Below are 13,401 nucleotides of genomic sequence, written 5' to 3'. Positions count from 1 at the left end.
GCCTGAAGCTTAGTAACCAAATGTTTAATTTTCCTTAGATGGATGCGTGGACACAATTGGAACATAAAGCTGTTGCCGCCTACTCTGCTGGGCCCTTCTCATCTTACTGGGCCAGAGTAATAGGTTTTTGGCATGGTGGACTCAAGTACCAGATTGGGGAAGAGAGAGGGGCTGTTCTTTCCTGCTGTGAGAAAGGTTGGAGCTACTTCATATACTACTGGGATTCCCTTTCAAGGAATATCTTGGACTAAATTGTCTTTTTCCTGATGGATTATGTTTTGGATCATCCTTTACCAAGGATATAATCATGGGCTGTTAACATTTTTTTGGACTTTGATTTGGCTGGTAACTACTATGTTTTTGGAAACCTGTTTTCATTTAATTTCATTTCCTTTTTCCTGTTAAGTACATCATTGGGCTAGAAGAGAAGAGCCTCAGATTTTTGGAAGTCTTTGTGTTTTGTGCTTGCTGCTCAATTCAGGTTGGATACCACAGGAGAAAAGAACTGAGACGCACTCATGATTTTTGTGGTCCCCTCCACTGGAAACCCAGAATCCACACCCTGACCTGCCTTAGGTGGTTAGCATGAACATCGAAACAATAGTCACTTAATACTATCATAACATTGCATAAGTCATTTCCTTCCCTTCTAGAATGTGGAGGGATATGTGAGAAGCAAAGAAAAATCTGTGACCCCACTACTCATATTTTCCACACGCTTCCAATTACCCTTTCATCTGTACCAAACTATGGAGAGTGATGTTAAAAACTTGTGTGAGAATCTGGCAGATTTTTGAACGTTAATGCTGTCTCTGGTCTGGTTTCTAACACCATTCTGGTGATTTGGAAAACTCGCCCAGCGAGAGCCGATTGTTCAATCGGAATAGTCAGTTTAATTCTTAGACAGTGGCCTTCTGTGGTTGGTTTGGTGTTGCTTTTAAAGAATACAAAACACGCACAGCAGGATTCCTGCTTCCTCCTCTTTGGCAAACATGTTTGGCATCCATGTGACAAACAAATCAGTATCTTTAGAAAACACAGGAATTTTATGGTACTAGAGAAACATGATTAAAAGGAATGAAGAGAGGTATTAGTGGAGTTCATTCTCAGACATAACTTTGTGAATCTCATGAGAGATAGCTTTTCCTTTGCCACCAAACAACAGATAAAATAGACTAATTTCATTTATTCATTCATCTAACAAATACCTACCTATTGAGCACCACTATGCAACAGCACTATTCTTAGTGCTTAGTGATATGGAAGTTAACTATTATTGTCATGAAGCTTTTTCTAGTGAAATCCTTGGAACAGTGAAGCCATGCTCCCTTTGAATAGAAACCTGTTATTGTCGCTAAGCTTCCTTTTCAAAAGCCACCATGAAAATGATCTAGAGTGATGTGGTTCTTTAAAAAGAAATTAGAACAGTGACGTGGTTTCTGGTATTTCTTTTATCCTCTTTAATTTTAAAGCTGAGCTTTTCCAGAATAGCTTCTGGAAGAGGTGGAATGCACCATGATGATAAAAACAACGTGTTAAAGAGACAAGATGTAAGAGCAGGTCTGTGCATGTGTTAGCATGACAGCAAGCACACTTTTAAGGAAGAATTTATTGGTCCAGCCAGGTGTGGGCTTCCATTCCTTAATGTGCCAGCTGGACCCCTCTTACCAAATCTTGGCTCCAAGAGTTTGTTTCCAATCAGTGGGCTTTGCTATCCTGACAGACCTGCTCCATGTGAAAGCTTATCACCGGCAAAAAGCAGGGGATACACAATCAGGTTCACCAGCTTTCACCTCCTGCTTTTTCTTCTTGCCCTTGATCATCATCATGATCCCCATAAATCCCGCATCAAACAAATCAAGACATGGAGACTTATCAAACTCTTTAGGGCATATGTAGACAATTAACAGAGATAAAGATGAAAACATCTGGCACTGAATATCAATATCAATATGAGTGGCGTATTTTTCTTTAGCTTGCCAGGGATCAGAATATTTAGCCTTGTAATTTGCTTCCCTCAGCAGGCTGCCAAATTAATAAGTATACCCACACATGCTCACAGTTTTTCTCTTTTTTCACTGTCTGATAGATATTGGGACAGATTTGCCATCCAATATACTTGCCAACCAACCATTTCAGTGCTAGCATGTGTTTAAGAAAGGATCCCTGATATATAATGGATTTAACTTAAATACCAATAAGTAACACCCACTTTTCCATAACACTGTTCAGCAGAGATGAAATGTCAAATTTTTACAGTCTGATGCTTAAGTCAGATCATTAAGTGAAATGTTTCAGTGCATCAAAACAGTCAACATTAATCTTGTGTTAATGGCTTTTAGCATCTAATTTCCCATCATAATCATAGAGAAGCAAACTCCTACCAATTCTTCACCACCAGAAAAAAAGTGCCTCCTCATAAAAGGGAAGGAAAAGAATAATTAAAAGGAAAAACAATTAGCATTTTCTTTTTCTCCTATTGACAAGAAATCAGGTTTTCAGCTTATTATTAACTTACAAATACAAAAGTTTCCTGGTTATTCTCTCTTGGATGCAGTGCACGACTTTGAAGTAAGCCTCACTGTTGAGTGGCTGGACATTGAACTAAGGAGATTTTACTGTTTTGAACAGCCGGTCAAATTTGGAGGCCCCTTGAGCCCAAAGGCAACTGCTGATTTACAAGGATCTTGTAATATATGCAGTCTTGGCTGACGCGTTTGTTGTTGATTTAGGCTGGAGCAAAGGTGTAGATTTTGTGATGCCGTAAAAATGTCAAGCGATTGATTTGAGAATATGTAATACCTACAGGTAGCCCCCACTAGGAGCCAGCATCTTGTGTGGCTCATATTCAAGAATGTTTTAGGAAGGTTTGAGTTTTCAAGGTGGCAATACGTTTTAGAAAGGGAGGGTTTGGAGGAGTTGGCTGTTTACAACTGGGTGGAGCCAAAAAGAAGCCTTTGAAAATTAGACCTCCTATTTGCACCTTCCCTCTTTCCCTCCCTTCCTGGTTGTTAATATAGTAAAGCAAATTCCAGAACTCAGATCATGTTACCTCTACAGCTATGCATGTCTGAAAAACATAGGGACATTTTCTTCAAACCATAAACCTAATATTTCTTTGGTATCATCTTAATACCCAGCCCATCTTCATTTTTCTTATTGTTTCAGAAGTATCTCATTCAATTGGTTTGTTCATCTCAGGATTCATATAAGGTCACACATTATTGTTTGGTTGTTATCTCTCTTTTTTTAAAAAGGGATTTTATTTATTTATTCATGGGAAACTCAGAGGAAGGCAGAGACATAAGCAGAGGGAGAAGCAGGCTCCTTGCAGAGAGCCTAATGTGGGACTCAATCCCAGGACTCCAGGATCATGACTTGAGCCAAAGGCAGATGCTCAACCACTGAGCAACCCAGGTGCCCCGGTTGTTATATCTCTTAATCCAGAATAGTGTGCTCCAAAGTAAATACTTTTATCATCATGGATAGACAAGAAAACTGAGGCTGATGAGAGGAAACCATGTTCTCTCAGGGTCTGAATCTGTCTCTACACTCCATTCCTCTTTTTCCTAGCCAATTCATTTTTTTCTGTTGAGGTTGGATTTATTTCCTCTGGGTATTTTCCTTTCCACCTTACTGTTTTATCTATGTGCACTTAGTAGAATTTCAGATCAGAGTTCTGCTCATACTGCATTCATGTTACTTGTGTCTGTAGCTTTTTCTGAATTATTTCAGAGTAAAGAGGGACAGAATCACAGACATTGTGCAATGAGCTCTAGAGCCTGGAGGTAAGGTCCCACTGATGTCTTTGGTAACTTCCAGAATTCTCCTGAGTGCTCTATAACTAGAGTCATTTGACTCCTGTGTGTGAGAAGGGAAGGCTGCTGGGAAGGAGATAAGTAGGACACATTTATTTCTCCATCCTTTTAAATGGAGATAAGACTTCGGTTTCAAAGCCAGTAACTAGTCCAGGTGCATAACAGGGATAGAACTTTTAAATTGTGTTTTCCCTAGTGTAAGTCCAGAAAATACAACTCCCTTTGGGGTGGTGGTGAGACGACAGAGGGATCCCTTGCTGGTCCCCTTGTCTTGATGGGGTAATGGGATCAAAGGAAAACACAGGAAACATTTCCCACATCCATAAAAACTTATGCTTTACCTCTGTTCATCTGGCACAGCATTCCATCTCCCCAGAGGCAATTCTACTCAATGCAACCCTCAGCCATGCCCTCACGTCCTGCCAAGAACAGGTGGTTTGTTTGAAACCATGATGCCAGTATCTGCCTGGCCTGAATTTGCAGCTTTGTTGCTGCATCTGGGACTTCTCCACCAATGTACTCATTTCCCCTCTCAGATCCCACTCCTCACCCCTCCCAGACACTGAGCCATGCCCAGGATTGCTCCATCACTATGGCAAGTTGCACTTCTGGCCTGCTGTGTGCTTTTGCATCGAGCAGGTGTGCGTTTGAATCACAGTCAGCCAATCCTCCGACAACTCCCTGTAGGATCTTGCACAAATTGCTCAGCTACTCTGGTCATACTGTACCTGTTTTCTGATAGACTCAGGATAAGATCTAGCCCCTGGGTTCAGACTTCCTGATTTTTAGTCTTAAAAAGAGTCTTAGGGAAACTCTGGCATAAATAGTTACTGCCCACCTTTATTCCTTTTTATATCTCCAGATAAAAAGGACTCCAGAGCACTAATATCCTAAGTCTCTTCTTTTTTTTTTTTTTTTTGTTTTTTGTTTTTTGTTTTTTTTTCTAAGTCTCTTCTTATCTCGTTAATGGTATTTCTTTGTGATGACCGTGATTTTGTTATTTACATGACCTAAACCACAAATTCCTCCATTTAAAACCTGGTCTTTCCTATCTCTACCCCAGAAGGAAGCAAAATCTCCCTTCTTTGAGTTTCCAAAGTGTTATTTATTGGTTTTTGGTATATTCCAGATAGTCCCCACTCTATCTTCTGTCCTAGGTGTGGATATCCTACTTCTCTTTTTGGACCACAAGTCCTTCCAGTCAGGGTCCTATCTTAAAGTTTTGAACCAAAACTCTCACCCACCTCATAGTGCTCAGCATAGTATTTCAAGCACACAAAGTATTCAGTGCACATGTATTAATTAATCCGTGAATCCTCAAGGGCACCTTAGGAGCAGAGTGGTATTGATTTCCACTTAATCTCTTAACTTTGATGCTCCTGCTAGTTTGGGAGAAGGAATGAAAGGTTTGGAAAGTGTTGAGCAGTAACCTGCCTCTCTGCCCTTGTAAGGCTTCTTATGAGCTTATTTCATTAGCTTATCTTATGGACTAAATATTTGTCACCTAGATTTTTTTTCTTCAGTAGGTAATAAAAATGGATATACCTATAAAAAAAGACCAACACCCATTAGTGGTGGATGCCATGTATTCCTTTAAAGATCTCATCAGTCAATATATACTCAGAACCAAACATGGAGGGGGTTCTCCATATGCATAAGTTGTTATTGCTCACCTACTTGGTGCATTTCCTTTGCTGTAGAAACTATGAGGCTGTTCTAGAGAACAAGACTTAGGCCTCTGCTTCACCCGGGGCTTCCATTTTTACTGAGTTTTTTTTTTTTTTTTTTTTTTCTACTTCTGCTGGTGTAAACTGGGGTGAGAAAGGCTAAATGAGTGGCTTTGCCTTGGGAAAGGTTAACTCAGGCATGGACTTATATTGATTTGAGTTCATAAGGTCCACTATTCTGTCCATATCAAGAGTCTGATGACTTTCAATAGCTAGGCTTGCCCAGAAGTAGGAAGTCTAGAAATCCTCTGAAAACTTGCCTGCCAACCCTGGGGTAGCTGGTTGCCAAGGGGGCCTGGGCGCTACCGAGCTCTGCTTGAAAGTGGCTACTACGCTCAGCCAAACTGTAAGGTTAAGGGGGACTCCACACCACCAACTCTGCCCAAGACTTCTGACACAAACCACAAGGAATTAGTATCCAACATCAAAGTTGAAAGGCACAATCCCAGGACTACCTCACTACTGACACCAAGTTTAGGAGGGTCCCCCAAATTACCCTCAGGTTTGATAAGCCACTGGAAGAACTCATTAAACTTACCGAAAGCTGTTATACTCAGAGCCTGTGGTTTGTTACAGGCAGAGGACACAGATCAAATTTAGTCAAAGGGAAAAGAAGCATATGGCAGAGTTTGGAAAGGTAAAAACACAAAGCTCCCATCATCCTCAGGGACATGTTATCCTCCAGTATGAGTGTGTGATGACATACGTGGAGTATTGCCAATCTGGGAGGCTCGTTGAGCTTTGAGATCCAGGGTTTTTATTGGGGCTTCACTACATAAGCACCATTGATTGATTGCTCACGTGATTGAGCTCAACTTCCAGGTGACCTGCCTGACCCAAAGCCATCACTGGAGAGCATATGCTTAATCTTCTGCAGTGTTCAGCTTTCCCCTCAAGCAATCTCATATGGCTGGCCCCACCCTAAGATCCTGTGTGGCCAACCTCTTCCCTAAAGACCCTCCTATCTAAGGTATGACATAGATTACATCCCAGAAGTTAAGGGCAAAGGCTAGACCTCTCCATATAAGGCCAAATTATTTATTGTATGGTGGCTTAGCAAGACTCTTCACTGGCCCCAGGTCTTCTAACTGTGGGGCTCTTTTCTGGGCAAATTCATTAAAATAAACTAGTAAACTTGTCACTCCTTAGGCCCAAACATCATCACATGCCAGATTAATGTATATAACATTGGATTAATTCACCTAACACCGTATGTAATACAAAGTTGACGCTCAGTGGACCAGAAGTTCTAGTCTGTGAACTGAAACCCCTGAAATCATGTGTAAAGTTGGCAGGTATGTTTGCCTTTGAGTTTGAGTTGGGGGTCAGAGTTCGTATATTTTTTCAGATTTCAAAAAGGCCTATATCCCATAAAAGGTTGAACTTTCCTGGCCTAGATAAAAGTGAATTCTCTTCCCACACACCACTACCGCTGGACACTGGACTATTCCTTTGTGAGCTCTAGAAATTCTGTCTGCCAAGAGAAGGGGCGGCGAAGGAGACAGTGCCTCATCTGGCAGTATAAGGGCACTTTCGCTATCTTGCTTTACAAGGCCTCTTGGGTTAATTCTAGAAGAATCAAAGCAAGCATTTCTTTTGTCTTTTCCTGTGCTCTGCAGGCCAAGAGTTTCTTGTGCTAAAATAAACAACTGGCAGTTTCATTAGACTCTGCAGAAGGAAGGAAGAGGTTTATGTTTCATACCTTTTATATTATATAACAACATTACTATGCGAACTTCAATTCTTCAATCTGTTTAGTTTATTTAAATTTAAAAAATAGTACTAATGCTATAAATAGAATAAACCATGTCCAATTCTGAGCACTTATAATAAGCATGCAGTCAGTAATATAGCCCCTGAAATAATAAACCACTTACCTCCGATAGGCACGTGCATGTGCACGTGCACATGTGTGTGTATCACCTTTAGATTTTAAGCTACAGCTGGCTGGGCTTGGGTGAGGGGAGATGTGTTAGGAAGACATTCTAGTTGTTTTCAACTGTAGGAAAAAAAAAAACCCACACTTTATTTTGCATCTGTCCAAGTTCTTATATAATCAGGGAAATTATGATGTGTTTGTACCAGCCAGGCCTCAACTTTGTTTTACTTTCCTGAGAAATTAGAAGACTGATCATAAAGAAGACATCTGTTTGTTTTCAGTTTGTTCTGCTCAATTCTTAAAACATCTTGGTTCTTATCAGATAAAGAAATAGGTATTTGATGCTCTGATTCATTCAAAAGCATTAATCAAGTTCTACCCAACCTGTGATTCAATACTACATTCTGAGGGGATTACAAATATGAAATGATTACCCTTGGAATACTTAGTTTAGTGGGGAAGATCAGTGGCTCCCAACACTCATAGCATTTTCTTGTAATTATCAATTTGCATGTTGTTATTGTGGACTCTTTCAAAATCCCAGCAACTTTTCTTTTCTTCAGAAATAGAGAAATCTATTCTAAAATCCATGTGAAATCTCAAGGGACCCCAAATTGCAAAACAAACAAACAAAACCTTGGGGAAAAAAAAGAACAAAATTTTAAGTCTTACACTTCCTGATTTTAAAACTTAATACAAAGCTAAAATAATCAAAATATAAAGACAGAAATATAGACCAATGGAATAGAATAGAGAGCCCAGAAATAAACCCTCACATGTGTGGTCCAGTGACTTTCAACAGGGTGCCAAGACCATTCAGTGGAGGAAGGACAGTCTTTTTTAACAAATGGTGCCGGGGAAACTTGATATCCACATTGCAAAATAATGAAGCTGGACCCTTACCTGGTACCATATACAAAAATTAACTCAAAATAGATCAAAGACTTAAATGTTAAACCTAAAACTATAAAGCTCTTAGTAGAAAACTTTTGAGAGGGAATAGCTTCCTGACATTAGACCTGGCAATGAGACTGTGTTTTATGTTGTCGTGGAAAAGAACAGTCAAGTTGGGGGCTGGCGTCAGAGACCTGAGTTCAAACTCAAGACCATTATTCCCTACCTGTGTGATCTTAAGCACATTATCTATCCTTTCTAGGTCTCTGCTTTCTCATCTATAAAAAAAAGAACAGTAAGAGAATGATAGTGGGAATTACATAAATTAATTCACCTCAAAGACTTAGCCAGGTGCCCGGCATATGGTTTACTATGAGTCATTACTATCCATTTGGGGAATGAGGGCAGGGAGTAGCATTTCATTTTCATCAGATTTTCTAGGTTCATAACCTAGTTCCACCCTTTATCACCTCTGACTTTGATCAAGCACTTTACATTTTTGTAACTGACAACCTTGTTTTTTTTTATTCTGAATGTTCTCTCCTGAAGTTGTAAGGATGAAATGAATCAATCCCCTTATCCACTTCTTAGAAAAGTAGTTAGCGCTCCCCAGCATTAGTTCTACAGCTGTTACAGTGTTCAGTACAGCACCTGGCAAATAGAATGTGCTCATATAATGAATTATCATGCTGTCCTAAAGAATGGTGTTTAGGAAGTATGTTTAATGACATGAGTAAATACTAATCCTAAACTGCCAGGAAAAACAAGATTAAAACTTGAATATCTCTGGGGGGTGGGAGTGAATGGGTGACGGGCCCTGGAGGTTATTCTGTATGTTGGTAAATTGAACACCAATAAAAAAAAACTTGAATATCTAATTTTATCTCAGCTATGTAAGAAAAAAGAATTAGAGTTAAAATGAAACCAGTTAAAATATTAATAGTGCTTGTGTCTTAGAAAAATTTTTCATAAGTTTATTGCTTCTATATATTTCTGTGTACTTTTCAAAATTACCACCAGTGCTTTTTCTAATGGAAAATATTAAAATGCATCTAAATCAGCTAGAAAGACAGACAATAGTCAATGTTGTCCACTGTCATTGGCAAACTGGCTTCTAGGCATAGCTAGGAATCACCAGAAGAGTGCAAAGACTGTCCTCAAGGCAGTGGGATGTAGACAATCCTGCTCTTCTGTGTTGGTATGTGGGCACACATGCAGGTGTATATGCCTTATTTCACAGGGATTTTGTGATCTTCCTCTTTGAGGGCATGGACTCTGTGCCAGCCAATCCCCCATGCCTTCCTTCTGTCTAGTTTAGGGTCTAGCATAGATATTCAGGGCTTATGTGAATAGATACTCACTGACTATATGGTGAAAGGTAAATGGTATTGGTGGTGGAAAGAATGGTTCAAGCCAAGGCTATGGTGCCAGGGGATTGGCTTGCCTGGGTGACCCAGTGCTTTTCCACTGTACAGACTGGGAAGATGTACGAGAAAGCAGAGATCATGGAGAGCTTCACCTCTTGGACAGCGCGTGGCCCTCAAAACACCTACCTTCGTCAAAGACATGGTATTTGATCTAAGTCTTGCTAAACATAGTGATTAGGAAATAGGAAAAGTTTTACTTAAAAGTTAAAATATCTTGGGGTGCCTGGCTGGCTCAGTAGGTTAAGCATCTGCCTTTAGCTCAGTTCATGATCTTAGTGTCCTGGGATGGAGCTCCCAGTCAGGTTCTCTGCTCAGCAGAAAGTCTGCTTCTACCTCTCCCTCTGTCTGCCACTCCCCCTCCTCGTGTGCTTGCTCCCTCTCTATCAAATAAATAAAATCTTTTTTAAGAAATAAAAATTAGCTTTTAAATTATTTTAGATATGTCATTTGCTCATCGGTAGTTTAAGATCTAAAGGCACAATCTAAAAGTTAAAAGCCTTCAAAATTCCAGCATTCAGAGATTAGCACTGTGCATATTCATGCACATTCATCCAATCCATGCCTTTATTTTTTACCCTTTGAATAAATGGCATATTGTGAGCAGCTTTCTGTGACTATTGCTATAGTGCTACATCATTTCTCTCATGGCTATACAGTATCTAATTAAATAAATGTAACTTTAATTTTTTTTTTTTTTTACTCAATTCTCACATGTGCTCTATATTAGAGATGGGATGGACAAAAACAGGCATGATACCTGTCCTCATAGGACTAAGGGGCCAGGGGCAGCCCGGGTGGCTCAGCGGGTTAGCACCACCTTCAGCCCAGGGTGCGATCCTGGAGACCCAGGATCAAGTCCCACATCAGGCTTCCTGCAAGGAGCTTGCTTCTCCCTCTCCCTCTTCCTGTGTCTGTGCCCCCCTCTCTCTCTCTCTCTCTCTCGAATAAATAAATAAAATCTTAAAAAAAAAAAAAAAAAAGAACTAAGAGGCCGAAGCGGGCTTGAGGCAATTAACCAACATTAAGTATGCTAAATGTGATGTGGAGAAGGTTGAAGATTCTCCTCGAGCACAGAGGCAGAAAGTTCCCAGCTTATTAGCACATTTAAGTATAATTTGTAGTACCTTCATATTTATTATCTAATATTCATTTTTTATTGAGGTATACGTGCCACATAACATCATATTAGTTCCAGTTGCACAACATAAGGATTTCATATTTATATATATTGCAAATGATCACCATAATAAGTCTGATTAACATCTGATGCCACACACAGTTAAAAAATTGTTTCCCATTGTGATTAGTACTTATAAGAACTATTCTCTTAGCAACTTTCAAATGTTCAATGCAGGATTATTACCTATAGTCAGCATGCTGTGTTCCCACCAACAGTGCAACAGAGTTCCTTTTTCTGTACAACCTTTCTACTACTCGATGTTTCTTGGGTTTTTTATTTTAGCCATTTTGCAGGGGTGAGATGATATCTCATGGTAGTTTGAATTTGCATTTCCCTGATGGTGATGATGAACATCTTTTCATGTGTTTGTTGGCCATCTGATGTCTTCTTCGGAGAAATGTCTGATCTTGTCTTCTGCCAATTTTAAATTGGATTGTTTAGTTTTTTTGATATGGAGTTGTATAAGTTCTTTATATATTTTGGATACTAACCCTTTAGTATATGTGTCACTTGCAAATATCTTCTTCTGTTCTGTAGGTTGCCTTTGAGTTTTGTTGATTGTTTCCTTCATTGTGTGGAAGCTTTTAAGTCCCAATAGCTTATTTTTGCTTTTTTCTCTTGCCTCAGGAGATGTAGCTAGAAAAAAGTTGTTGGGACCAATGTGAAAGAGGTTATTACCTACCTGTATTCTCTTCTAGGATTTTTATGGTTTCAAGTCTTACGTTTAGGTCTTTAATACATTTTGAATTTATTTTTGTATCAATGTAAGAAACTGGTCCAGTTTCTTTCTTTTGCATGTTGCATCCAGTTTTCCCAACACCATCTGGTGAAGAAGAGACTGTCCTTTTCCCATTGGATATTTTGTCTTGCTTTGTCAAAGATTAATTTGACTATATAATTGTGGGTTTATTTCTGGGTTTTCTATTCTGTTCTATTGATCTATGTGTCTGGTTTTGTGCTAGTACTATACTGTTTTGATCACAAAAGTTTTAAAATATAACTTGAAGTCTGGAATTGTAATGCCTCCAGTTTTGCTTTCTGTTTTGAAGGTTGCTTTGGCTTTTAGGGCTCTTTTGTTGTTCCATGCACATTTTAGAATTGTTTGTCCTGGTTCTGTGAAAAATGCTATTGGTATTTTGATAGGGATTATGTTAAATGTGTACATTGCATCAAAATGTAGAGACACATTAATAATATTTGTTCCTCCAATCCATGAGCCATCTGTGTCATCTTCAATTTCTTTCATCAGTGCTTTATACTTTCCAGGGTACAGATCTTGTACCTGTTTGGTGAAGTTTGTTCCTAGATATCTTCTTTTTGGGGCAGTTATAAATGGGATTGTTTTCTTAATTTCTCTTTCTCCTGCTTCATTATTGGTGTATAGAAATGCAACATATATCTATACATTGATTGTATGTTCTGTGACTTTGTTAATATCATTTATCAGTTCTTTCTAGCAGTTTTTTGGTGGACTATTCAGGATTTTCCATACATAGTATAATGTTATCTGCAAATAATGAAAGTTTTACTTCTTCCTTACTGATTTGGATTGTCTTATTTCTTTTTCTTGTCTGATTGCTATGGCTAGGACTTCCAGTACTATGTGGAATAAAAGTGGTAACAGTGGACATCCTTGTCTTTTTCCTGACCTTAGGGGAAAAACTCTCAGTTTCTCCACATTGAGGATGATGTTGACTGTGGGTTTTTTATACATGGTTTTTATTATGTTGAGGCATGTTCCTTCTAAACCTACTTTATTGAGGGTTTTTATCATGAGTGGATGTTGTACTTTGTCAAATGCATTTTCTGCATCTATTGGAAGGATCATATGGCTCTTGTTATTTCACTTATTAATGTGATGTATCACGTTGATTAATTTGCAAATATTAAACTACCCTTGCAACCCAGGAGTGAATCCCATGTGATTGTGGTGAATGAATTTTTAATGTATTGTTGAATTCAGTTTGCTAGTATTTTGTTGAGGATTTGTGCATCTATATTCATCAGGCATGTTGTCCTTTACCTCTCTTTTTTAGTAGTGCCTTTATATCAGGATATTGCTGGCCTCATAGAATGAATTTGGAAGTGTTTCTCTTCTATTTTTTGGAATAGTTTTCTTTTAAAAAAAATTTATTTATTTGAGAAAGAGAGAGATAAATCAAGCACAAGCAGTGGGGGAAGGGCAGGGGGGAAAGAGGGAGAAGCAGGGTCCCTGCTGAGCAGGGAGGCTGAAGACAGGGGGCTCTTTCCCAGTACCCTAGGATCATAAACTGAGCCAAAGGCAGATGCTCAACTGACTGAGTCACCCAGGTGCCCCTATGTTTTGGAATAGTTTGAGAAGAACGGGTATTAACTCCACATTAAAAGTTTGGTAGAATTCACCTCTGAAGCCATCTGGTCCTGACTTGTTTGTTGGGAGGTTTTTGAATACTGATTCAGTTTCCTTGCCAGGAATCACTCTGTTCACATTTTCTAT

The sequence above is a fragment of the Canis aureus genome, chromosome 28 (assembly GCF_053574225.1).
Source record: "Canis aureus isolate CA01 chromosome 28, VMU_Caureus_v.1.0, whole genome shotgun sequence".
NCBI lineage: Eukaryota > Metazoa > Chordata > Mammalia > Carnivora > Canidae > Canis > Canis aureus.
Note: the sequence above shows the minus strand (reverse complement) of the source record.